The sequence below is a fragment of the Puma concolor genome, chromosome C1 (assembly GCF_028749965.1).
Source record: "Puma concolor isolate L17-30 chromosome C1, mPumCon1.1.hap2, whole genome shotgun sequence".
Classification (NCBI taxonomy): domain Eukaryota; kingdom Metazoa; phylum Chordata; class Mammalia; order Carnivora; family Felidae; genus Puma; species Puma concolor.
Window position 1 is genome coordinate 97,014,255 of NC_141674.1, and position 23,857 is coordinate 97,038,111.

A 23,857-nucleotide genomic window follows, 5' to 3' on the forward strand; every position below is an offset into this window, starting at 1 on the left:
TCTTTTTTTTAATGTTTATTTATTTATTTTGAGAGAGGGATTGTGAATGAGTAGGAGAAGGGCAGAGAGAGAGAGAGAGAGAGAGGGAGAATGAGAATCTCAAGAAGGCTCCGCCCTATCAGCACAGAGCCCAGTGCAGGGCTCGATCTCATGAACCTTGAGATATCACGACCTGAGCTGAGATCAAGAGTTGGACACTTCACCAACTGAGCCACCCAGGCGCCCCCACAACTTACATTTCTACCGATAGTGCGTGAGGGTCATTATTCCGTTGTTATGGATGAAGAAACTGAGATAGAGAGAGGGCAAATAATTTTCCTATAGTCACTCATGGTTAATATATTTTGAAACATCACTAGATATTAATATGCTATTTTTAATTTAAATTCCAGTTATTCAAAGTTACAAAAAGTTATACATGAAATACCTGGTGAATAAATTTTAAATGATCAAATTTGTTATATAGAGAGATACAACAAAAAGGAATGTGTGCCAGGACTGATTTTTATTTGTTTGTTTTCTATTTTTCTTTTGCAAACTAAAGAAGCCCTGAGGACAAAACTCTGGTCACTGCAGAGTAAAAGGGCATTAACATAGCAAGTAAAAGACTTGAAGGTCAATGCTAAGAAGAAATTGGAGTCGGGGAGAGTAAGGAGATGGTAAATGAACTTTTTAAAAATGCCTCCCAAGGGGCACCAGTCTGGCTCAGTCCATAGGGCATGTGACTCTTGATCTTAGGATAGTAAGTTCAATCCCCATGTTGGGTATAGAGCCTACTTAAAATAAAAAAAAACACATACATACATACATACATACATACATACATACATACATACTTCCCTTCAAATCTCTGGGCCCAGAGAGTTATACTCCATAGTAGTAAAATGATTTGTGGATGGGATCATGAATCTACCAGCAATTTTCTATCTTTAAGCATAAAGATATACATGTTTTAACTTTAAATATTCTTGAGACATTGTGGTGAAAATAAAAGGGTGTCAGGAGGATGGAAAACATCATACATTTCATAAATGGGAGAAGGGCAGATTCCAGAAACTCATACCAGGAAGTAGGATGTTGTTCACAGGAAAAAAAAAAATCCCAAAATAGTATATTAAATACATTAGTAGTATATTAAATAGTGTATTAAATGTTCTGTGGATACTTCATAAAGAAAGTTGTTGACACCTGGAATGAGTTTGAGTTTTCTCGGAATGTTTCATGTCAAATTATATTTTATTTTATGATAAAATTACCAGATACGTAAATTAAGGATAAGTAATAGTTAACCTTATCCTGGTTTTAGCAAGATGTTTACAAAGTCAGTTGATGTCACTATAGAAATGATGAAAAATGTGACAAGATTCTTATATGGTTTGCTGGGTTACATGGGTTAAATCACTCATGTCAATGTGAACTGATTCAGGGCCTTTAAAACTGTCCTGCATGGTGTCGAGGACTTAAGCAAGCATTTTTATTAAATTTCTAGATGACAAATTTGGGAGCAATATTTAATGAGTTAAATAACAGAGTCAAGATTAATAATGATCTTCTTATTTTGGAATCATTACCTCAAACCAACAAGAATATTATTTAATCCTACAATCAAGTCTAGGGCTAGATTGAACAGGTATGAGCTTTTGGATAATGGCTCAAAAGAATATCCTATGAAAAACTATGGGCTGGCAAGGTGGTCTTCATTATTTTTACTATAACTGCTAAAAACAAATGAACAAACAAACAAAAACAAAAACTTAAAAAACTCTTGCCTGGGTGGTTACATCTGTATATAATTCGGTGAGCTATGCCATTCTATGGAAGGATCCTTAAAAAACCAGGGGGATATTCAATGATGATAACACTGTTCAAGGGGCTTCAGTATACATTTTCTCAATTATTCTTGAAATAGTCTTGTATGATAGCTATTACTACTCTCATTTCACAAATGGGGAACTGGGACATAATAAGATTTGCCCCAAATCATACAGCTATAATTAAGTTTTGAACACAGTCTGGCAGACTTCTCCGCCCTTATGCTTAGCCACTATGGATGCTACCTTCCAGAAGAATGACCAAGTCAGTATGATCCTAACTTAAACTGTGCCTAAACACAAGTGGTTAAAGATTCCGGGTCTGCATTTTCAAATATTTTTTTATTTTGTATGGAAAATGTGATTCTAGAGAGCATAATTAGGACAAAAAGTTTGATCAGTATCTGCTTCACATAAAGAAAGACTTTGTAATCATTAGAATTGTCCAAAATGGAATGAGCTGCTCAAAAGAAAGAAAGAAAGAAAGAAAGAAAGAAAGAAAGAAAGAAAGAAAGAAAGAAAAAAAGAAAGAAAGAAAAAGTGTGTGCGCACACGTGTGCGTGTGTGTGTGCGTATGTGTGTGTGTGTCCGTGCTCTGGGTGCTGGAATATGGCACTGACCAAAGTTTCTGTCCTCAAGAAGTTCTTCTCAGTGTTTCAGATTTTTGCAAAATGTTTTCGAGATAGCTGGTGACTCTCTGGATTCCTGTCCAGAGGTGATGACATTTGAGTCGGGTCTGTACTAGGTGGGAATTTGGACTGGTAAATCTAAGTTTGCAATAAACTCAATGATTCCTATTTGTAAATATTTGGGTGATTTGATATTTAAGATTTTATACAACTGTTAGCTACACATACTTGAAAGAAACAGCTCACGTTACCACTATCATTTCTGAGGACAGAAACTTTGGTCACCCCTATATTCCAGCACCCAGAGCACAGACACATACACATACAGCACTCAGAGCACACACACACATGCACACAGGCACACGCGTGTGCACACTTTCTTTTTTTCTTTTTTTGAGCCGCTCATTCCATTTTGTCCCTCCTTAGTCACTCATAGCTGTTGCTATTGTTTCAATAATTATTCAAATCAGACTGCATGATATGTCTTCACAGACCTGTCTGCAAACATTCAGAGCAGTTTTATTTGTAAAAGATAAAAACTGGAAATGGCTCAAATGTCCAGCAGTAATGAATGGATAAACATAATAACATGGAGTATTACACAGTAATAAAAAAGAATGAAATGTGCATACACACAAAAGTATGATGGTTCTTGAAAGTTGGAAGAAGGTAGACAAAGAAAGAGTCCCTGTTGTGCTATATGCTATTTAATTTATATAAAATTCTAGAATATGTAAACTAATCTCTAGTGACAAGACAGATCAGTGGCTGCCTGTGGATAGGGCTGGAGCGTGGTGGAGGGAGGGGCGGATTACAAAGGAGTGTGTGGAGGCTTTCGGGAGTAATGACATACATTCTCTTGGTCGTGGTGGTGGTTGCACACGTGTCACAACTCACCAGGCTATATACACTTTAAACATAGGCATTTTGTGATATGTCTGTTATACCTCAATAAAGCTGACATGAAAAGAAGAAACTGCATGGAAGGACATACAGGAAACTGGAAGCGGCAATTAGCTCTAAGGTTAGGATTGGGGAAGGGATGAGTTTGTTTTTCCTTTGCGTGCTGTTCAAATTTTATGAAAAAAAAAAGCAAAACAAAATGTTTATTTTTATTTTTTTTTAAGATTTTTTTATTTTCAAGTAATCTCTATACCCAACATGGGGCTCAAAGCCATGACCCCGAGATCAAGAGTCACATGCTCCACCTACTGAGCCAGCCAGGCGCCCCTGAAACAAAACGTGTTAAAGATAAAACTGTTCACACAAACAAAAAATCCAGGCCATTTTGAGCCTAGAAATTAATGGGTTTGGAAAAACTGCTCAAAATTCTTGCGTACGGAACAAAACAGGCTGCTTTAAGAAGCTGTGCAGGGGTGACCTCGTTACTGAGAACCTTAAAGGCTGAGCTGTAAGTCCTCTCAAGAGCATTCCTCACGTTCCTCTTTCCTTGGGGTCAAAGTCTTTGGGACTCAGCAGTAATCAGAGAATAACATTCTGCCGCCCTGGGATTAAATGAGAGGTCTTTAGGTTAAGAAATCTGGTTATTGTTCACTGTTAACAACACGTACTTAGTACTTAAAACACGAAAGCCACCAGGATGGGTACTAATCGTCTATGTTGTCGGTTATAAGCCCCACTGTCTCCGCTAACCTGTGCAAAGCATTCTGCCTGAGGACTTTAGATACAGTATCTCCTTTAGTCCTCACAGCCATCTAGGATACGAATATTATTTTTAACCGTCATTTTATGGGTAAGGACATTGAGTCAAACTGAATCTGTTACCCAAGGTAATAGAGTTAATAAGTAGTAGAGCTAGGATTTTAATCTAGGCAGCCTTCCTCCAGAACCAGTGTACTTAACCATGACTTTATACTGCCTCTCTAAGGATACTGAAATGAAAGAGGTAGAGTCCCTGCTCTTGAAGCACCCATGATCTGGTGGAGGAGATTGGCACAGAGACCATTGACTCCAGCATGTGAAAAGCACTATAACGAAGGTGCGTATGAGGTACCACGAAAGGACTAAGGAAGGCTCCCTGCCTTGCCTTGGGGAAAATAGGCAAAGTGGCATTTAAGCTGGACCTTGAGGGATAGGTGGGATCCTCCACGGAGAGAAGGGGGAAAGAGTATGGCAGGTAAAGGGAACTGCAGGCACAAAAGGCAATGGAAAATGAAACCTGAAGGCATATCGGGTTTGGAGAAAAGCAATAGTTTGAAATGAGAAAAGGGTGGTGCAGCAGGAGGTGAGAGTGGAAGCAGCTTTGAGAGGCTTTGCCAGGAGCTGAGGTGCCACAGGAGGTGGGTGAGCAGAGTAACAGGGTCAGGGCTATGGCAACCATTCTGGTTTAACTCACCTCGACAAGTTAATGAGGAGAGCCTGAGACTTTTGCCACAGTTTCAAAAACCCCTGAGCTCAAACTGGTTCTGCCTAGCTCTGTTTATTGTTGATTTGTTTTTGCTTGGGCTGTTGGTTCTAGAAGGGGCAGGAAGCGGCCCTAGCAAAATACTAGCTATTTTCCTGTGAAATAGAAAGAACACCACGTAGGCTCGCTTGTCCATTGTTATTGCTACCCACATGAGAGGTACTCTGTTGGGATGCCTTTAGCTGCAACTGAGAGAAAAATCGAGTTGCATAAGGAATTTATCAGCTCATGATGTTAGAAAGTCCAGAGGCGGCTAGTTTCAGGTGAGGCTCGATCTAGCAGCAAAAACAATGCCTTTCTCTTCTTCCCTGCTCTCTTCTTAAGAAAGCTGACTCCCTTTGGGGTCCCAGGATGACTTAACACAGCTCCCAGGGCTACCTGCTTTCTCATTCACACTCAGCAGGAAAGAGAGCATCTTTGTCTTTGTCCGAGAGTCACCCTGATTACAACAGCTTTGGTCACATGCACCCTTTAAATCAATCATAGTGGCAGTGGATAAAATGCAGTGATTACCTTAGCTTTCAGGGGTCTACTGCTTGACCTCTGAAGTCAGGAAAAGAGTTGTCTTCCCTAGGGCCACACAGACTTCCAAACGTAAATAAAACAGGACTACTGGAAAAGTGAAAAGGGGTCAATGAACAGCCATCTTCGGCAGTCAGGTATTAGAGGTTCAGAGGACTCGCTCAGTTAAAGCCTTGGTTTTCACATAACCTCCTTCATCGTTGTTAGTGGCCCCCCCCCCCAAACTTCATACTCCCGGCAACCTCTATTTAATCCAGTGATTCCTAACACCCTCAGAGATTCTGAGTTCATTGGCCGAGACATCAGTATTGTGTTTTCAGCTCACCAGATGATTCTAGTGGACAGCCAGAGCTGAGAACCACTGCTGTTATCTTTTATTAAGGCCACTTCTCCAGTCTCAGGTTCGGTTTTATGTACAGCTGAAGTGGGGTGAATCTAAACAAATAAGAAGAATATAGGCAAACATAATAAAAATTAGTAATAACTAACACTAATTCAGATTTACATGTTCCTTGCACATTGCAAGGTGTTTTACATGCATTATCTCATTGTATCCACTCAACCATCTTATCGAGATAGAGAATAGTATCTCTTTTTCACAGGTGAGAAAACTGAGACCCAGAGAACTTAGCTTAGTTGTCCAAGGTCCTGCATCTAGGATGTGGTTAAAATAGGACTTGAACCCAGGTAGATCGGACTCCACAGTTCCATGCACTTAACCTGTTATACATTGTTTGGAGCCATGAGTATGAGAGATCTCATTTATGGTTCATTTCCCAACCGTTTTTAGGCCCTGATACATTTTTTTGTCAGACCCTGCCAGGTGACATTTGGGTGGGTTTTATTTTTAAGCCACCTCTTAGTGTCTCTTATGCCACCTACCACATTTTATATACCTTGTATTACACACACACAGATTACACCCAGTGTATATCTGTAGGTATAAAATGGGGTGTGACCTAAATATGTGTTCACAAATTACACACTGTGCATTTGGTGTTTATATCTGTACACACACCTATATTTCATACACATATAAAAGTCGATATTGTGTAAGGGAGAGAACAGGACTAGCACTGTGTCTTTAGGCAAATCAACCTAAATTTTTTAATTCCTTTTTCTCATCTCTAAAATGGGAAAATGATGCTTGCTTTTCTTTTCTTAATTTTTTTAATGTTTATTTATTTTTGAGAGAGAGAGAGAGAGAGAGAGAAAGACACAACGTGAGGGGGGAAGGGTCAGAGAGAGAGGGAGACACAGAATCTGAAGCAGGCTCCAGGCTCTGAGCTGTCAGCACAGAGCCCGTCATCGAACTCACAAACCGTGAGATCATGACCTGAGCCGAAGTCGGACACTTAACTGACGGAGCCACCCAGGTGCCCCAATGCTTGCTTTTTCTAACTGCATGATTATCTGAGGATCAAATGGGATCCCAAATGCAGCAAGGAGTCTTGGGCGTACATATTTTGCTGGCTAATGAGCTGTAAATACATATGATGGGTTGGCATCGTCTTTTACAGAGTAATACTGAGTTTCTGTGTCTCCCAGTGATGAGCCGTGAGGTCCCCCTCCCCTTGCTTTCTCATCTACTGACAAACCTTTGGATTCTGTATAATATGCATGGATCAGAGGTCGTAAATTTAATAGAAAGCAGAGGAAAGGACAGAGGAAAGGGAAACAGTGGGAGAGGCATTTTTATGAGTTTTACAATTTACATAGTGCCATGTTGTTTTACTATAAAGGAAGTCACCGTTGGCTCAGATGGAAGGAAATGGGCCTTTTTATACACAGTTGAGATGTAAATTGCACTAACATTTTGGAGACCTACTCCTTACATTGGAGATCAGTCTAGCAATCCCATTTTTTTAAAATGTTTATTTATTTTGGAGAGAGAGGGAGAGCGAGTGGGGGAGGGGCAGAGAGAGGGAGACAGAATCCGAAGCAGGCTCCAGGCTCTGAGCTGTCAGCACAGAGTGCGACTCAGGGCTCAGACTCACAGACTGCCAGATCATGACCTGAGCTGAAGTCAGACGCTTAGCCAACAGAGCCACCCAGGCTCCCCATAGCGATCCCATTTTGTGATAAATACAAAATTTAAAAATGTAAGCTCATATTTATACTAAGATTTAGCAGAAAAAGATAGAAAAGATAGATAACGAATAGCAGTGGTTATCCCTGGCGGGTGGCAGTGTCTGGGAGGCGAAGTTTCGCTTTTTACTTTATATTCTTCTGGGTGATTTGAACTTTTGCCTACAGGCATTTTTTGCAAAAAGAGAGAGAGAGAGAGAGAGAGAGAGACAGAGAGAGAAATGCAGAGGATAGCTAGATGTGCACACATCAGCCGTGCTCCTGTGTTCTTAATCCTTGGCTCCTCTCTGCAGGCAGGCCCAGCGGACCCGGGAGGGTGCTGACCCTTGCCTGGCAGGCCCTCCTCGTGCTGGCCCTCCTCGTGCTGTGCTGCTTCGCAGTCCATTACCAGCTGCTTAAGCAGCAGGTTCCTGGTGGCTGGTCAGCTGGAACTGCTTCCTGACGACAAACAGGAAGGACACAGCAGCCTGTGAAGCAGCTTCCCTCATTGGCCTCATTGACAGAAAAAAAAAAAATTTTTAAATCTTACAACATTGAGGAGAACTTCATGCTATTAATAACTCCTCAAGCCTCTTCCTGGAGAGGGGAACAAGCCAGCTTTAGGTTGCCCTGGAGGAACCTTTGCACTTGCCTGCATTACCAAGCCTTTACAAGCCTCCAGTCCCAGGTCCTGATGACTTGTCCTCCACACTTGCTTACGGCTTTGGCTACGTAATCTCATGACGATCCTGACCCCCTCCGTGAAACTGGAGCCTCCTCTACAGCAAAATAAACCTCCCCACCATTCGGGCAGCTTGCCTTCTCTTATGCAGGATGCTGGAAAGAGCTCAGGGAAAAGAGAGATTAAGGAAGGCAAGGAAATAAGGTGAGAGTTCCTGGTAGATGATAGCAAATCCCTGCTCTGACACTTCCTGGCTGTGTGGCCATAGGGAAATTACTTCACCTCTCTGAACCTAAACTTCCTCATCTGTAAGACAGGGAAAATAAACTTGGTGCCTTATAGGGTTGGAGGTGCTGCGACTTATAAAGGGCTTTGTACTGTCCGTTTGGAAAGAGGAAGGGTCAGTCAGTGTGACCTGTATGGGTCTCATTAGCACTCACATCCCACAATGGCAGTGGTTCAGAATTTGGGCTCTGTTATTTATTACACGTGTAACTTTGAGCAAACCTCATTGGGCTTCCGTTTTCTCCCAGGCAAAATGGATATAAGGATTCCCATCTCATATGGAATCTTGTAAAGATGAGCTGGCATCATGCACACAAAACAGTAAGGTGCCTGGACACAGGCATTCAGGAAATGGGGGCGTTTACAGTTTGCTGATGAAAAATTGGCATGTTTCCTGTAAAACATAGGAGTTTTGCAAAACCAGTTCTAAACCCCTGGCTGCCCAGTCCCCAAAGGCTCAGAGAATGAACAGGTTCTAATCCCATATCTACTCCTGAAATCCTGTCCTGTAAGGTGTTCCGTCTTCATCTCCTTTCTCGCTCTTCCAGCTTCTCCTTGTCTCCCTGCCTAGGCCTCTCATTAGTCCAATTAATAAACTGTTGCTGTCACTTCAGTTCAGCCCCAGGACCCGCGTCCCTTGTGGATGCGCCATTATGCTGGGGAAGTGAATTGTGGGGCACCCTCATTTCCACAGGGGAGTGGAACAAGGACCTGGGGTTGGCAGGAGATGGACCTCCCTGGGCCCCAGTCTCGTAGAACATCAACAGGATAATCAGTGAGAACTTCATTATCCAGAATGAGAGTCTGGCTGTTTGGCACATCACCAGGGTCCCATTTATGGGCTGGAAGGTTCTGGCCTGAGGCCTCTGGCTTTCCACGCACTGGCCTTCAGCTCCCCCTTGAACGTGTACACACACACACACACACACACACACACACACAATGCAGGCACGCACACAATTTCCTTGGGCTTTTAGTAAGCTAAAGAGTTTGTGGGTACATTCCAGTCCTGGAAGGCTGGTGAGCCGAGTGAAGCTGATGCTGGAGGGCCCAGAAACGCACGACTGCTCCTGCTGATTGCTGAGAATAACCAAGCCCTGAGGTTCCCAAGAGCCCATTAAACCATCACAAGTGTCTCATCCCTAGTGAGAGCAGTCCCCCACCTCCCCAGCCTTGGAAAGATAAAGGACCAGGCCTGGGGAGTGGCCCAGCTAGCTGAAAACAAGAAGATGGGACTATTGGGTTAGCTCAGAAGCTCCAGCAGCCCGGGGACAGGTTGGTTTGCTAGGTACACAATGGAGTCAGCATTCACAGCCTCCTCCCTGACATCCTATGGTGTGAAATTGGAGTTTATGCTGAGGACAGGGGAGGGTAGGGGGCATGGTTTGATGGGAAGTTATTTCCCCAGCCAGTTATATCATTCATACCTGTTCAGGCATACATTTAGGGGAAACGGGGTTCCTATCAAAGTCATTGTGCTGACACCTGGCTCTCACCTGCTGCCCTATCAGCACTTCTATTTGCCACCCAGAATTATGAGCTTCCATGCTGGCCTTAGCCCAAGCTGAATGTGGAGAGGGATACGTTTTCTTTCACTTCTTTGTCTAATTCCCCACAACCACAAAAACACACGTGCTGTGTATAATAGACTTCACGGTAGGTCTCCGAGTGTGGTTCTCAAAATATAGTCCATGGGCCAGCTGCATCATCATCACCTGGGAACTTGTTAGAAATACAGATTCTTCAGCATTACCCCAGGCCTACAGAATTAGAAATTCTGGGAGCCGCCCAACAATTTGTTTATTAACAAGCCCTTCAAGCGATTCTGATACCTGCTGAAATTTAAGGACCATTACTGTATGTTTGAAGATACCTTGAAAAAAATCACAGTATAGGGAAGGAGACTAAATTCAAGCAGAATTGTAAATAGGACTGTTTACAAGCCCATAGGAATATAAAAAGGGGCTTTCATGGAGTTTTGCTTCCCTCTCTGGAGGCCCACATGAAGAGGTTGATTTCTTCCCATATAAAAACAATCCTAAGCATGTGCTCACACACATACCACACACACACACATGCACACACGCGCATGCACACACACACACACACACACAAGAGAACCCATTCCCTACCTTTTCTCTACAGAGGCCACAACATTCTTGAATTTGGTGTTTACCATTTACATGCATGCTTTTATTACATATTTACTACATATAATTTTTTGCATATTTTAAACTTTGTGTATTTTGGACATACCAGACATATCTGCTGGCAGTTTGCTTTTTTCATTCGTCATTAAGTTTTGAGATTTATTTTAGGTGCTACTACATCTATTTTTTTGTTGGTGGACTTTTAGATTGATCCAATTTCCTTTTTTCCCCCAAATTTTTATTTGAATTCTAGTTAGTTAAGGGGTGCCTGGGTGGCTCAGTCAACTGAGCATCCGCCTTCAGCTCAGGTCATGATTTCACGGTTTGTGAGAACTGAGCCCCGCATTGGGCTCGCTGCTATTGGTGTGGAGCCTGCTTCAGATCCTCTGTCCCCCTCTCTCTTTCCCCCTCCCCACTCTCTCTCTCTCTCAAAAATAGACATTAAAAACTAAATTATAGTTAGTTAACATTCAACTTTCAACTATTATAAATAATCCTGCAATTAACACTCAAGTATGTCGATGTGTAAGAGTTTCTCTAGGATAGCAATCCCTATCAAAATAACACCAGCATTCTTCACAAAGCTAGGACAAACAATCCTAAAATTTGTATGGAACCAGAAAAGACCCTGAATAGCCAAAGAAATCTTGAAAAAGAAAACTGAAGCCAGAGGCATCACACTCCCGGACTTCAAGACGTAATACAAAGCTGTAATCATCAAGACAGTATGGTACTGGCACAAAAACAGACACTCAGATCAATGGAACAGAATAGAGAACCCAGAAATGGTCCCACAAACGTATGGCCAACTAATCTTTGACAAAGTAGGAAAGAATGTCCAATGGGATAAAGACAGTCTCTTCAGCAAGTGGTGCTGGGAAAACTGGAGAGCGACATGCAGAAGAATGAACCTGGACCACTTTCTTACATCATACACAAAAATAAACTCAAAATGGATGTAAGACCTAAACGTAAGACAGGAAGCCATCAAAATCCTCCAGGAGAAAGCAGACAAAACCACTTTGACCACTTTGACCACAGCAACTTCTTACTCAACACATCTCCGGAGGAAAGGGAAACAAAAGCAAAAATGAACTACTGGGACCTCAGCAAAATAAAAAGCTTCTGCACAGCGAAGAAAACAATCAGCAAAACTAAAAGGCAACCAACAGAATGGGAGAAGATATTTACAAATGACATATCAGATAAAGGGTTAGTATCCAAAATCTATACAGAACTTACCAAACTCAATACCCAAAAAACAAATAATCCAGTGAGGAAATGGGCAAAAGACATGAATAAACACTTCTCCAAAGAAGACAGCCAGATGGTGAACACATGAAAAAATGCCCAACATCACTCATCATCAGGGAAATACAAATCAAAACCACATGGAGATACCACCTCACACCAGTCGGAATGGCTAACATTAACAACTCAGGCAACAACCTACGTTGGTGAGGATGTGGAGAAAGAGGATCTTTTTTACACTGTTGGTGGGAATGCAAACTGGTGCAGTCACTCTGGAAAACAGTATGCAGGTCCTCAACAAACTCAAAATAGAACTACCCTATGACCCAGCAATTGCACTACTAGGCATTTATCCAAGGGATACAGGTGTACTGTTTCAAAGGGACACATGAACCCCCATGTTTATAGCGCACTATCGACAATAGCCAAAGTACGGAAAGAGCCCAAATGTCCGTCGACAGATGAATGGATAAAGATGTGGTGTATATATACAATGGAGTGTTACTCAACAATCAAAAAGAATGAAATCTTGCCATTTCCAACTACCTGGTTGGAACTGGAGGGTATTATGCTAAGTGAAATTAGAGAAAGACAAATATCATATGACTTTACTCATATGAGGAATTTAAGATACTAAACATATGAGCATAAGGGAAGGGAAGCAAAAAAATATAAAAACAAGGAGGGAGACAAAACATAAGAGACTCTTAAATATAGAGAACAAACAGAGGGTTGCTGGAGGGGTTGTGGGAGGGAGGATAGGCTAAATGGGTAAGGGACATTAAGGAATCTACTCCTGAAATCATTGTTGTACTATACGCTAACTAACTTGGATGTAAACTAAATAATAAATAAATTAAAAAAGAGTTTCTCTAGGGTATATACCTATGAATGGAATTACTGGATTATAGTAGTGTGAATCTTCAACTTTGCTAGATCCAAATTATTCTTTGAAGTGGTTATATTAATTTATGCTGCTGCAATAATAAGGTATAAGAGTTCCTGTTGCTAATGGCCAACATTTGGTATTGTTAGACTTTAATATTTATGTTACATTTGTCAATTTTTAGATGTGAATGGTATTTTTTGGGGGGTAGTTTTAATTTGCATTCATCTGATTAATATTAAAGTTGAATATTTTTTATAATGTTTATTTGGCCATTTGGTTAATTCTGTGATTTCATGTTTATTTCTTTCCTTCGTTTTTCTTTTTTTAAAAAAATTTTTTTTTTCAACGTTTATTTATTTTGGGGACAGAGAGAGACAGAGCATGAATGGGGGAGGGGCAGAGAGAGAGGGAGACACAGAATCGGAAACAGGCTCCAGGCTCTGAGCCGTCAGCCCAGAGCCTGACGCGGGGCTCGAACTCCCGGACCGCGAGATCGTGACCTGGCTGAAGTCGGACGCTTAACCGACTGCGCCACCCAGGCGCCCCTTTCCTTTATTTTTCTATTGGGTTGTTTATCTTTTCTCTAGTGAAGTGAGGATTTTTTTTTTTAATGTTTATTTATTTTTAAGATAGAGCACAAGCAGGGAGAGGAAGAGAGAGAGGGAGGGAGAGAAGCCCAAGCAGACTCCATGCTTTTGTCAGTACAGAGCCTAATACGGGGCTCGATCTCAGATCTCACAAACTGTGAGATCACGACCTGAGCCGAAATCAAGAGCTGGATGCTTAACTGACTGAGCCACTCAGGAGCCCTGAGAAATTTTTTACATACTCTGGGTAGGCATTATAAATTTCTTCTTTCATTCATAGCTACTATTTTCACATGATTTATGGTGTTTTGTGGTTTGGATGTTTTTCATTTTAATATAGTCAGATTTATCGACATTTTTCCATCTAGTTGGTGCTCTTTGAGTCATGGTTACAAAAGATTTCTGTGTCAGTGAAGGCTGAGATGCCATAACAAAGAGACCCCAAAATGCTGTGCATTAAAGAACAGATACATTTATTCTTTCACAAAACAGTCCCGAAGATTGCTGAGGTGGCTTTGCTGAACATAGACATTCAGGGACCCGGGTTCATGCCATCTGGTGAGTCTGCCATCCCCTTGGGCATATCACCATGGTTATAATCAAAGTTGAATTGCTGCCATATTCAAATTCCAACCAGCAGGAAAGGGAAGGAGGGCGTGGTGGAGGCATACCTAATGTCAAGTTCCAGAGCTGTAATTGGCAGTCAGCATTTCTGCTTATATCCCATTGTAAGAAATTGATTTCATTATGAGACCTATCTGCAATGTGATTATTATGGAAGAATAGGAGAGTAGATTTGGTGAGCAAAGAGTAGTTTCTGTCTACCTTCTCTACCCAAGGTCTTTATTCCATTAGGGTTTTATGTTTGTTATAATGTGAGCTAGGGATCTCTTTTATTTTTTTACATTCCAGCATATTTGTTGTTTGTATTGTGACCTGTGTCTTATATCAATCTCCCTGTGGGCGTGACTTGATTTCTGGACTCTGTATTCTCTTCTTGCTGTTTATCCCTCTACCTCTTCCCCACTTTCTTAATCACTAGAGTAGTATTTTATAAGTCTTATTGTTTGGAAGAATCAGCTCCTTGACTTAGCTGTTTTTTTTATAAAGATAGTCTTGGTTCTTCTTGGACCTTTGCTCTTTATAATTTTAGAATCAACTTGTCAAGTTTCATAAAATTCTTTCTTGGAATTGTGCTGCACGTATGGATTCATTTTGACAGATTTGTCAGTCTTAACCTTTCTATGACACACTGTAACATATGTAAAAGTGTAAAAAATAGAAATCTACATTTTGGTTGTCAAGCAAAACCGATGTAACCACCTTCCAGGTCAAGAAACAGAATATTGCTGGAACTCCAGAAGTTCCCTGTATGTTGCTTACCAATCACAATCATTCTCCTCCTGCATTAGAGGTCACCACCCTTAGCTTTTCTAGGAATAATTACCTTTTCTTTATAGTTTACTGTCCATGTATGCATCTCTCAATAACATTTCCTTTGTAAGCTTTATATTAAAAAAGTAATTTGGATCATTGGCTCAATATTATGTTTGGGTTGTTTCCAGTGTTGAGCAATTATAATAAGGCTGCCATCTACATTTTGGTGCATGTGCCCAGGTACATAAGCATGCCTATCTCTAAAGTGTATACCTAAAAGTGGAATTGCTGCCTTATGATACATGTACATTTCAGCTTTATTAGATAATCCCATGCTGTTTTCTGAAGTGATGGTGCTAATTCCCATTCCCATTAGTCTTTGATGAGACACCTCATTGCTCTATTTTCTTTTCTGCTTTTTTTTTTTGAAAAAATTTAAATGTTTATTTATTTATTGTTGAGAGAGTGAGAGAGAGAGCGAGCAAGCGAGTGCAAGTGGGGGAAGGAAGTAAGAGGGGTACAGAGGATCCCAAGTGGGCTCTGCTGACAGCAGTGAGCTAGATGTGGGGCTCAAACTTGCGAACCACAAGATCATGACCTGAACCAAAGTCGGTTGCTCAACCAACTGAGCCACCCAGGCTCCTGTCATTGCTCCATTTTCTTACCAACACTCGGGATTGTCGGGTTTTATAATTTTCATCAGTCTGATAAGTGTAATGCTATTTCATTGTGGTTTTAATATTCCACTTCCCTGACACATAAAGAGCTCAGACAGTATTTCACGTGCTTTTTGGCTATTTGTTTGTTTGTTTGTTTTGAAGTGCACCTTAAAATTTTACGCCCATTTTTCTTTTGGATTGTTTGCCTTATCTCAGTTATTCTTTGCAAATTCAGGATAGTTTGTTGGTTATTTATGTTGTAAATATCTTTTTTATGTATGTTTTGTGAAGTTTATTTTGATGTATTCATATTTATCATTGTTTTCTTTTATGGTGAATGATTTTTGTTTGTTTTAAGATATCCTTCCCTATTCCAACGTTTATTTATTTATTTATTTATTTATTTATTTATTTATTTATTTTTGGGACAGAGAGAGACAGAGCATGAACGGGCGAGAGGCAGAGAGAGAGGGAGACACAGAATCGGAAACAGGCTCCAGGCTCTGAGCCATCAGCCCAGAGCCCGACGCGGGGCTCGAACTCACGGACCGTGAGATCGTGACCTGGTTGAAGTCGGACGCTTAACCGACTGCGCCACCCAGGCGCCCCTCCTTCCCTATTCCAAAATGAAAAAGATAGTCTTTACTGTTCTCTTCTGAAAGCTTCATGGTTTTACTTTTCATTATTAGGCCTTGAATTGATTTTTGTACATGGTGTGAGAAGGAATCCGGTTTCATTTTTTTTCCTGTATGATTATCTAATGACCTCTGTTCCATTTATTAAAAAGTCTATCCTTTCTCCAATGATCTGAAGTTCTACCTGGGTCAAAAAATCAAATGTATGGCTAAGTCTCTGAAATGTACCAAAAATCTACCTAAATTTCCCTGTGGCAGTACTACATACTACCATTATAGTTTTATTTTATTTTCATTAAATTTTTTTAATGTTTATTTATTTTTTAAAGAGGGAGACAGAGCATGAGCAGGGGAAGGACAGAGAGAGAGAGGGAGACACAGAATCTGAAGCAGGGTCCAGGCCCCCAGCTGTCAGCACAGAGCCTGACACGGGGCTTGAACCCACGAACCATAAGATCATGACCTGAGCCAAAGTCGGACACTTAACTGACTGGGGCACCCAGGCGCCCCGTAATCACTATAGTTTTAATGCTTATCTTTTTTCTTTCTTTCTTTCTTTCTTTCTTTCTTTCTTTCTTTCTTTCTTTCTTTCTTTCTTACATTTATTTATTTTTTTAGTAATCTCTACACCCAACGTGGGACTCAAACTCATCACCCCCAGGTAAAGACTTGCACTTTCTTCTGACTGAGACAGCCAGGTGGCCCCTTAACATCTAACTTGATACCTGGTAAAGCAAATTTTTCTACATTTCCTGCTGGTATTTTTCCCTTGCAATACCATGTACATTTGGGATTTTTACTAGGATTGCATTAAGTCTACAATCAATCTGGGAGAATTGATATCTTTATGGTAATGACTTTTCCAATCTAAAAGCAGAGTATAACTCTCCAGCTACTTAGGCATTTTAAGAAATACTTTTCAATAATGTTTTTTTTTTTTTTTAATGCTTATTTATTTATTTTTGAGAGAGAGAGAAGGAGGGGAGGGGCAGCGGGAGAAAAAGAGACAGAATCTTAAGCAGGCCCTGCACTGTCAGCACAGGGCCCGCTTGAACTCACAAACCATGAGATCATGACCTGAGCCAAAATCAAGAATTGGGTGCTTAATCGACTGAGCCACCCAAGAGACCCTCAATAATGTTGTATTATGTTCTCCATACGCTTTTTCTCTAGCACTTCTTTGTTTGATCGCGGTATCTTTTAGTTCTATCCTAGATGTCTTGTAATTTTTATTGCTATTGCACATGCTGTCTTTTAAAAATTATATTTTATAATTGCTGATTTATTACATTAACAATTGATTTTAGTTTGTGGATCCTGTAGTCAGAGATTTGTTAAGTCTTTTTAATAATTCCAGTAGTTTACTTGAAGATTCTTTTGGATGCTTTTCTTCAATCATATCCTGTATGAGTAAGGGTAGTTTTGTATCTTCTCTTAAAATCCTTAAACCTTTGATAACTTTGCTTGCACTGGTTAGGACCTCCTTCTGCACTTGTTACAACCTCTAGTACTCTGTTGTATGGAAGCAGTAATAGACATCTTTGTCTTTAACCTAAATGTAAAATGAGAATTTTAAGAAATATTTAATTAGTGGGGTGCCTGGGTGGCTCAGTCAGTTAAGTGTCTGGCTCTTGATTTTGGCTCAGGTCATGATCTCATGGTTCATGAGAAGGAGCCTTGTGTGGAGCTCCTGAAGCCTGCTTGGGATTCTGTCTTTCTGCCCCTCCTTGGCTTGTGTGTGCATGTGTGCATACTCTCTCTCAAAATAAATAAACAAACATTTAAAAAATATTTAATTAGCTTAAAAAGATTTTTTTAGGGGCGCCTGGGTGGCGCAGTCGGTTAAGCGTCCGACTTCAGCCAGGTCACGATCTCGCACTCCGTGAGTTCGAGCCCCGCGTCGGGCTCTGGGCTGATGGCTCAGAGCCTGGAGCCTGTTTCCGATTCTGTGTCTCCCTCTCTCTCTGCCCCTCCTCCGTTCATGCTCTGTCTCTCTCTGTCCCAAAAATAAATAAACGTTGAAAAAAAAAATTAAAAAAAAAAAAGATTTTTTTTAATGTTTACTTATTTTTGAGAGAGAGAAAGAGAGAGAGCAAGGGAGGGACAGAGAGAGAGGGGTCAGAGGATCTCAAGCGAGCTCTGCACCGACAGCAGAGAGCCCAGTGTGGGGCTGGAACCCACAAACTGTGAGATCATGACCTGATCTGAAGTTGGTTGCTCAATGGACTGAGATACAGCTACCTAGGTACCCCTAATTATCTTTTTTAAAAGTAGACTACACACCTAGCATGGAGCCCAACATGGGGCTTGAACTCATGACCCTGAGATCAAGACCTGAGCAGAGATCTAGAGTCAGATGCTTAACCGACCAAACCACCCAAGTGTCCCAGTATAATGAATATTTTTAATGTTTATATTATATTGCATTTTTTTAATATTGAATTTTTTAAAAGTTTATTTATTTATTTTGAGAGAGCCCAATGCCAGGCTCAAAGTCATGAACTGTGAGATCATGACCTGAGCCCAAATCAAGAGTTGGTCACTCAACTGACTGAGCCCTATTATATTTCATTTTTAAAGAGCTTTTTAAAAAGTATTCTCTACACCTAACATGGGGCTCAAACTCATAACCCCGAAACCAAGAATTGAACACTCTATCGACTGAGTCAGCCAGGCACCCCTAGGATATTGTATTTTGTATTTTTTAAATAAAGTTTATTTATTTATTTTGAGAGAGAGAGAGAGAGAGAGAGAGAGAGAGAATCCCAAGCAGGGGGATTCTCACACCATCAGCATGGAGCCCGATGTGGGGTTTGAACTCCGGAACTGTGAGATCATGACCTGAACTGAAACTGAGTCAGACACTTAACTGATTGAGCCACCCAGTGCCCCAATTATATTTTATTTTTAATGTTAATATTAAGTATGATGTTTGCTGCAGGTTTTGGTAAATATCTTTTATCAGCTTAAGGAAGTTCATTGTGTCTCAAGTTGGAAAAGAGTATTTATAATATGTCTGTAATATGTCCGGAATATTATGTCTAACACACATATATGATATATGATATATCTCATATAGTAGGTATTTACATATATCTTATGGCATATGTGATCTATATTATATATCATATAGTGTATATATGTGTTAAAGAAGAAAAACCATACAGGTATTTTAGTAAATGAAAAAATATATGATATACATTATATTTATAAGATATATGTAATACATATAACATGTATGTACATACATACTATATCTGATAATGTAGTAAGTTGCTGGCACTCTGATTTACTTATTAAGGAGTGCATTCATGCTGTTTGCTGTGCAGATGGTTTTGAGGGGAATAAGGTTGGAAAAAAGAGTTCAGTTAGGAGGCTACTGAAGTGGCATAGGTCAGACATGCTTGTGCCTTGAGCTGGTGTGGCGATAACAGAGATGGAGAAAAGCAGTCAGGTTTTTTTTCTTCCAAGATTTTATTTAAATTCAAGTTAGTTAAGAGGTGCCTGGGTGGCTCAGTCGGTTAAGCATCTGACTTCGTCTCAGGTCATGATCTTGTGGTTCATGAGTTTGAGCCCACATTGGGCTCTGTGCTGACAGCTCAGAGCCTGGAGCCTACTTTGGATTCTGTGTCTTCCTCTCTCTGCCCTTCACCCACTCACACTGTCTCTCTTTCTCTCTCTCTCAAAAATAAACAAACATTAAAACATTTTTTAAAAATTTCAAGTTAGTAAACATATAATGTAGTATTGGTTTCAGGAATAGAATTTAGTTATTAATCACTTACATATAACACACAGTGTTCATCAGAACAAGTGCCCTCATTAATGCCCATCACCCATTTAACTCATCCCCCCCCACCTCCCCTCCAGCATCCCTCAATTAGTTCTCTATAGTTAAGAGTCTTTTATGGTTTGTCTCCCTCTCTGTTTTTATCTTACTTTATTTTTCCTTCCCTTCCCCTATGTTCTTCTGTCTCGTTTCTTAAATTCTATATATGGTACTTTTCTTTCTCTGACTTATTTCACTTAGCATAATACCCTATAGTTCCATCCATGTCATTGCAAATGGTAAGATTCATTCTTCATGAAGGCTGAGTAATACTCCATTGTGTATATATACCACATCTTCTTTACCCATTCATCGGTGGATGGACATCTGGACTCTTCCCATAACTTGTCTATTGTTGATAGTGCTGCTCTAAACATAGGAATGCATGCGCTCCTTTGAATCTGTATTGTTGCATCCTTTGTATAAATACTTAGTGGTGCAATTGCTGGGTTGTAGAGTAGTTTTATTTTTAGTTTATTCAGGAATCTCCATACAGTTTTCCAGAGTGGCTATACCAGTTGGCATTCCCACCAACAGTGTAAGAGGATTCCCCTTTCCTCACATCCTCAACAGCGTCTGTTGTTTCCTGAGTTGTTAATTTTAGTCATCCTGACAAATGTCAGGTGGTATCTTATTGTGGTTTTGATTTGTATTTCCCTGATGATGAGTGATGTTGAACATTTTTTCATGTGTTTGTTAACCATTTGCATGTCTTCTCTGGAGAAATGTCTGTTAATGTCTTCTGCCCATTTTTTTTTTCTTTTTGAGAGAGAAAGAGAGAGATAGAGAGAGAGAGTGAGCAAGTGGGGGAGGGGCAGAGAGAGAGGAAGACAGAGGATCTGAAGCGAGCTCTGCATGGACAGCAGAGAGCCCAATGCTGAACTTGAACTCACGAACTGTGAGACTGTGACCTGAGCTGAAGGCAGACACTTAACCAACTGAGTCACCCAGGTGCCCCATCTTCTGCCCATTTCTTAATAGGATTATTCATTTTTTGGGTGTTGAGTTTGATAAGTTCTTTATAGATTTTGGATACTAGCCCTTTATCCAATGTGTCATTTGCAAATATCTTCGTCCATTCCGTACGTTGCCTTTTAGTTTTGTTGATCGTTTCCTTTACTGCACAGAAGTTCCAATAGTTCACTTTTGCTTTTGTTTCCCTTGTCTCCAGAGGCATGTCTAGTAAGAAGTTACTACAGCTGAGGTCAAAGAGGTTGCTGCCTGTGTTCTCCTCTGGGATTCTGGTGGTTTCCTGTCTCACATTTAGGTCTTTCATCTATTTTGAATTTATTTTTGTATATGGTGTAAGAAAGTGGTCCAGTTTCATTCTTCTGCATGTCACAGTCCAGTTTTCCCAACACCATTGTTGAAGAGACTGTCTTTTTTCCATTGGATATTCTTTCCTAAGAAGCAGTCAGTTTTAAGGTATATTTTAGATTTGCTGATGGACTGGATATGGGGTAAGAGTTGGGAGCAGATGGAGAATAAAGGGAAAGGGAAGACTCAAAGAGAAGTCTTAAATTTCTGGTTTTAGATTAAAAAAAATTGTGGTAAAATATACATAACATAAAATTGACCATTTCAACCATTTGTAAGTCACAGTTCAGTGTCATTAGGTACATTTTTGTTGTTTTGGGACCATCAGCACTACCCATCTCCAGAAGTTTTTCATCATCCCAACTGAAACTTAGTATCTATTAAACAAGAACTCCCTATCTCCTCCTCCCCCGCAGCCTCTGACAACCACCATTTTATTTTCTGTCCCTATGAATTTGACTACTTTAGGTACCTCATGTAAATGGAATTAATGATATTTATTTTTTTTGTGACTGGTTTTTATTTCACTTAGTATAATGTCTTCAAGTTTCATCCATGTTGTAGCATGTGTCAGAATTCCCTTCCTTTTCAAGGCTGAATAATATTGCATTGAGTGTATATAATACATTTTCTTTATCCATTCATCTGTTGATGGTCACTTGGGTTGCTTCCACCTTTTGGTTACTGTGAATAATGCTGCTATGACCATGGGTGTGCAAATATGTCTTCAAGTCCTTGATTTTTTTGTTTTTTAAAGAATAATCTTTTTTCTTTTAAAAATACTTATTTATTTATTAAAAAAATTTCTTTTAAATGTTTATTTATTTTTGAGAGACAGAGAGAGACAGAGCATGAGTGGGGGAGGGACAAAGGAAGAGGGAGACACAGAATCCGAAGCAGGCTCCAAGCTCTTAGCTGTTGGCACAGAGCCTGACACGGGGCTCGAACTCCCAAGCCGTGAGATCATGACCTGAGCCGAAGTCAGATGCTTAATTGACTGAGCCACCCAGGCACCCAGAAAAATATTCATTTATTTTTGAGACAGAGAGAGAGAGAGAGAGAGAGAGCAGGGAAGGGGCAGAGAGAGAGGGAGACAGAGAATTCCAAGCGGACTCCAAGCTGTTAGCACAGAGCCCATCGCGGGGCTTGAACCCATGAATTGCAAGATCATTACCTGAGCTAAAATCAAAAGTCAGATGCTTAACCGACTGAGCCACCCAAGTGCCCCTATTGTTTATATTTTTGAGGAAATGCCATACCATTTTCCATAGTAGCTGCACCATTTTACATTCCCACCAACAGTGCACAAGAGTTCCAATTTCATATCACTCTTTATTTATTTTATTATTTTATTTTATGTTATTTTATGTTATTTTATTTATTATTTACTCTATAATAGCCATCCTGATGGGTATGAGGTGGTATCTCACTGTGTTTTGATTTGCATTTCCTTAATGATTAGGAATGTTGAGCATTTTTTCATGTGCTTATTGACCATTGTATATCTTCTTTAAAAAATTTTTTTTTTTAATGTTTATTTTATTTTTGAGAGAGACAGAGCGTGAGCGTGGGAGGGTCAGAGAGAAAGGGAGACACAGAATCTGAAGCAGGCTCCAGGCTCTCAGCTGTCAGCACAGAGTCCAGACACGGAGCTCAAACCCCCAAACTTGTGAGATTATGACCTGAGCTGAAGTTGGATGCACAACCGACTGAGCCACCCAGGTGCTCTGTATATCTTCTTTGGAGAAGTATCTAAGTCCTTTGCCCATTTTTCAAAAAAAATTTTTTTTGCATTATTGCATTGCAGGAGTTCTTTATACATTCTGGATATTAACCCTTTATGAGATACATGATTTACAAATACTTTCTCCCATCCCAAACATTGTCTTTTCACTCTGTTGCTAGGATCCTTTGCTACACAAAAGTTTTTAATGTTGATGAAGCTCAATTTATCTTTTTTTTCTGGCTTTATATTTTGCATCAATGAGTAATTATTATTATTTCTTCTTTGCTTTTGCAGGAAAAGGAGATAGAGGAAGGAAGAGATGGAAGGAGACAAATGCATTCTAAATAGATTTGTGCTTATTCAGTAAGAGAAGCAGTGAAGTTTTTTATTTCATTTTTTAAAAATTAAGCTTTTAATTTTAATCCCAGTATATTTAACGTACAATGTAATGTTAGTTTTAGGTGTACAATATAATGATTCAATACTTCCAAGCAACACCCGGTGCTCATCACAGCAAGTGCACTCCTTAATCCGCATCATGTATTTAACCCATTCCCCTCCCCCCTCTCCTCTGGTAACCATCAGTTTGTTCTCTGTAGTTAAGAGTCTGCTTCTTAGTTTGCCTTTCTCTCTTTTTTTTCATTTGCTCATTTGTTTTGTTTCTTAAATTCCACATTTGAATGAAATCATATGGTATTTGTTTGCTTAGCATTATACTCTCCAGCTCCATCCATGTTGTTGCAAATGGCAAGATTTCATTCTTTTTTATGGATGAATAACATTATGTATGTATATATATATATATGTGTGTGTGTATCATATGATAATATCACATCATATTTTATTCATCCAGTCATCTCCAGATGGACACTTGGGCTGCTTCCATAATTTGGCTATTGTAGATAATGAGAAGTAGTGAAGTTAACAATAATTTATTCAGTAACAAATATTCATTTACAATCTCTTATATTCCTGACACTGCACTTAGCACCAGGGAGATAAAATGAGTATGGGGA

The 23,857-nt window shown here is 40.0% G+C and overlaps 2 long non-coding RNA genes across 2 annotated transcripts; both read left to right on the top strand.

The window, feature by feature from the left end:
* Positions 1–7,287: 7,287 nt before the first annotated feature.
* Positions 7,288–12,973, top strand: LOC147578256 (uncharacterized). The gene is made up of 2 exons (XR_015254995.1): positions 7,288–8,346; positions 11,160–12,973. It is a non-coding gene; the product is annotated as an uncharacterized LOC147578256 (long non-coding RNA).
* An 8,078-nt stretch (positions 12,974–21,051) lies between these two features.
* Positions 21,052–23,639, top strand: LOC147578257 (uncharacterized). Its single transcript, XR_015254993.1, has 2 exons — positions 21,052–22,837; positions 23,136–23,639. It is a non-coding gene; the product is annotated as an uncharacterized LOC147578257 (long non-coding RNA).
* The last annotated feature ends 218 nt before the right edge of the window (positions 23,640–23,857 follow it).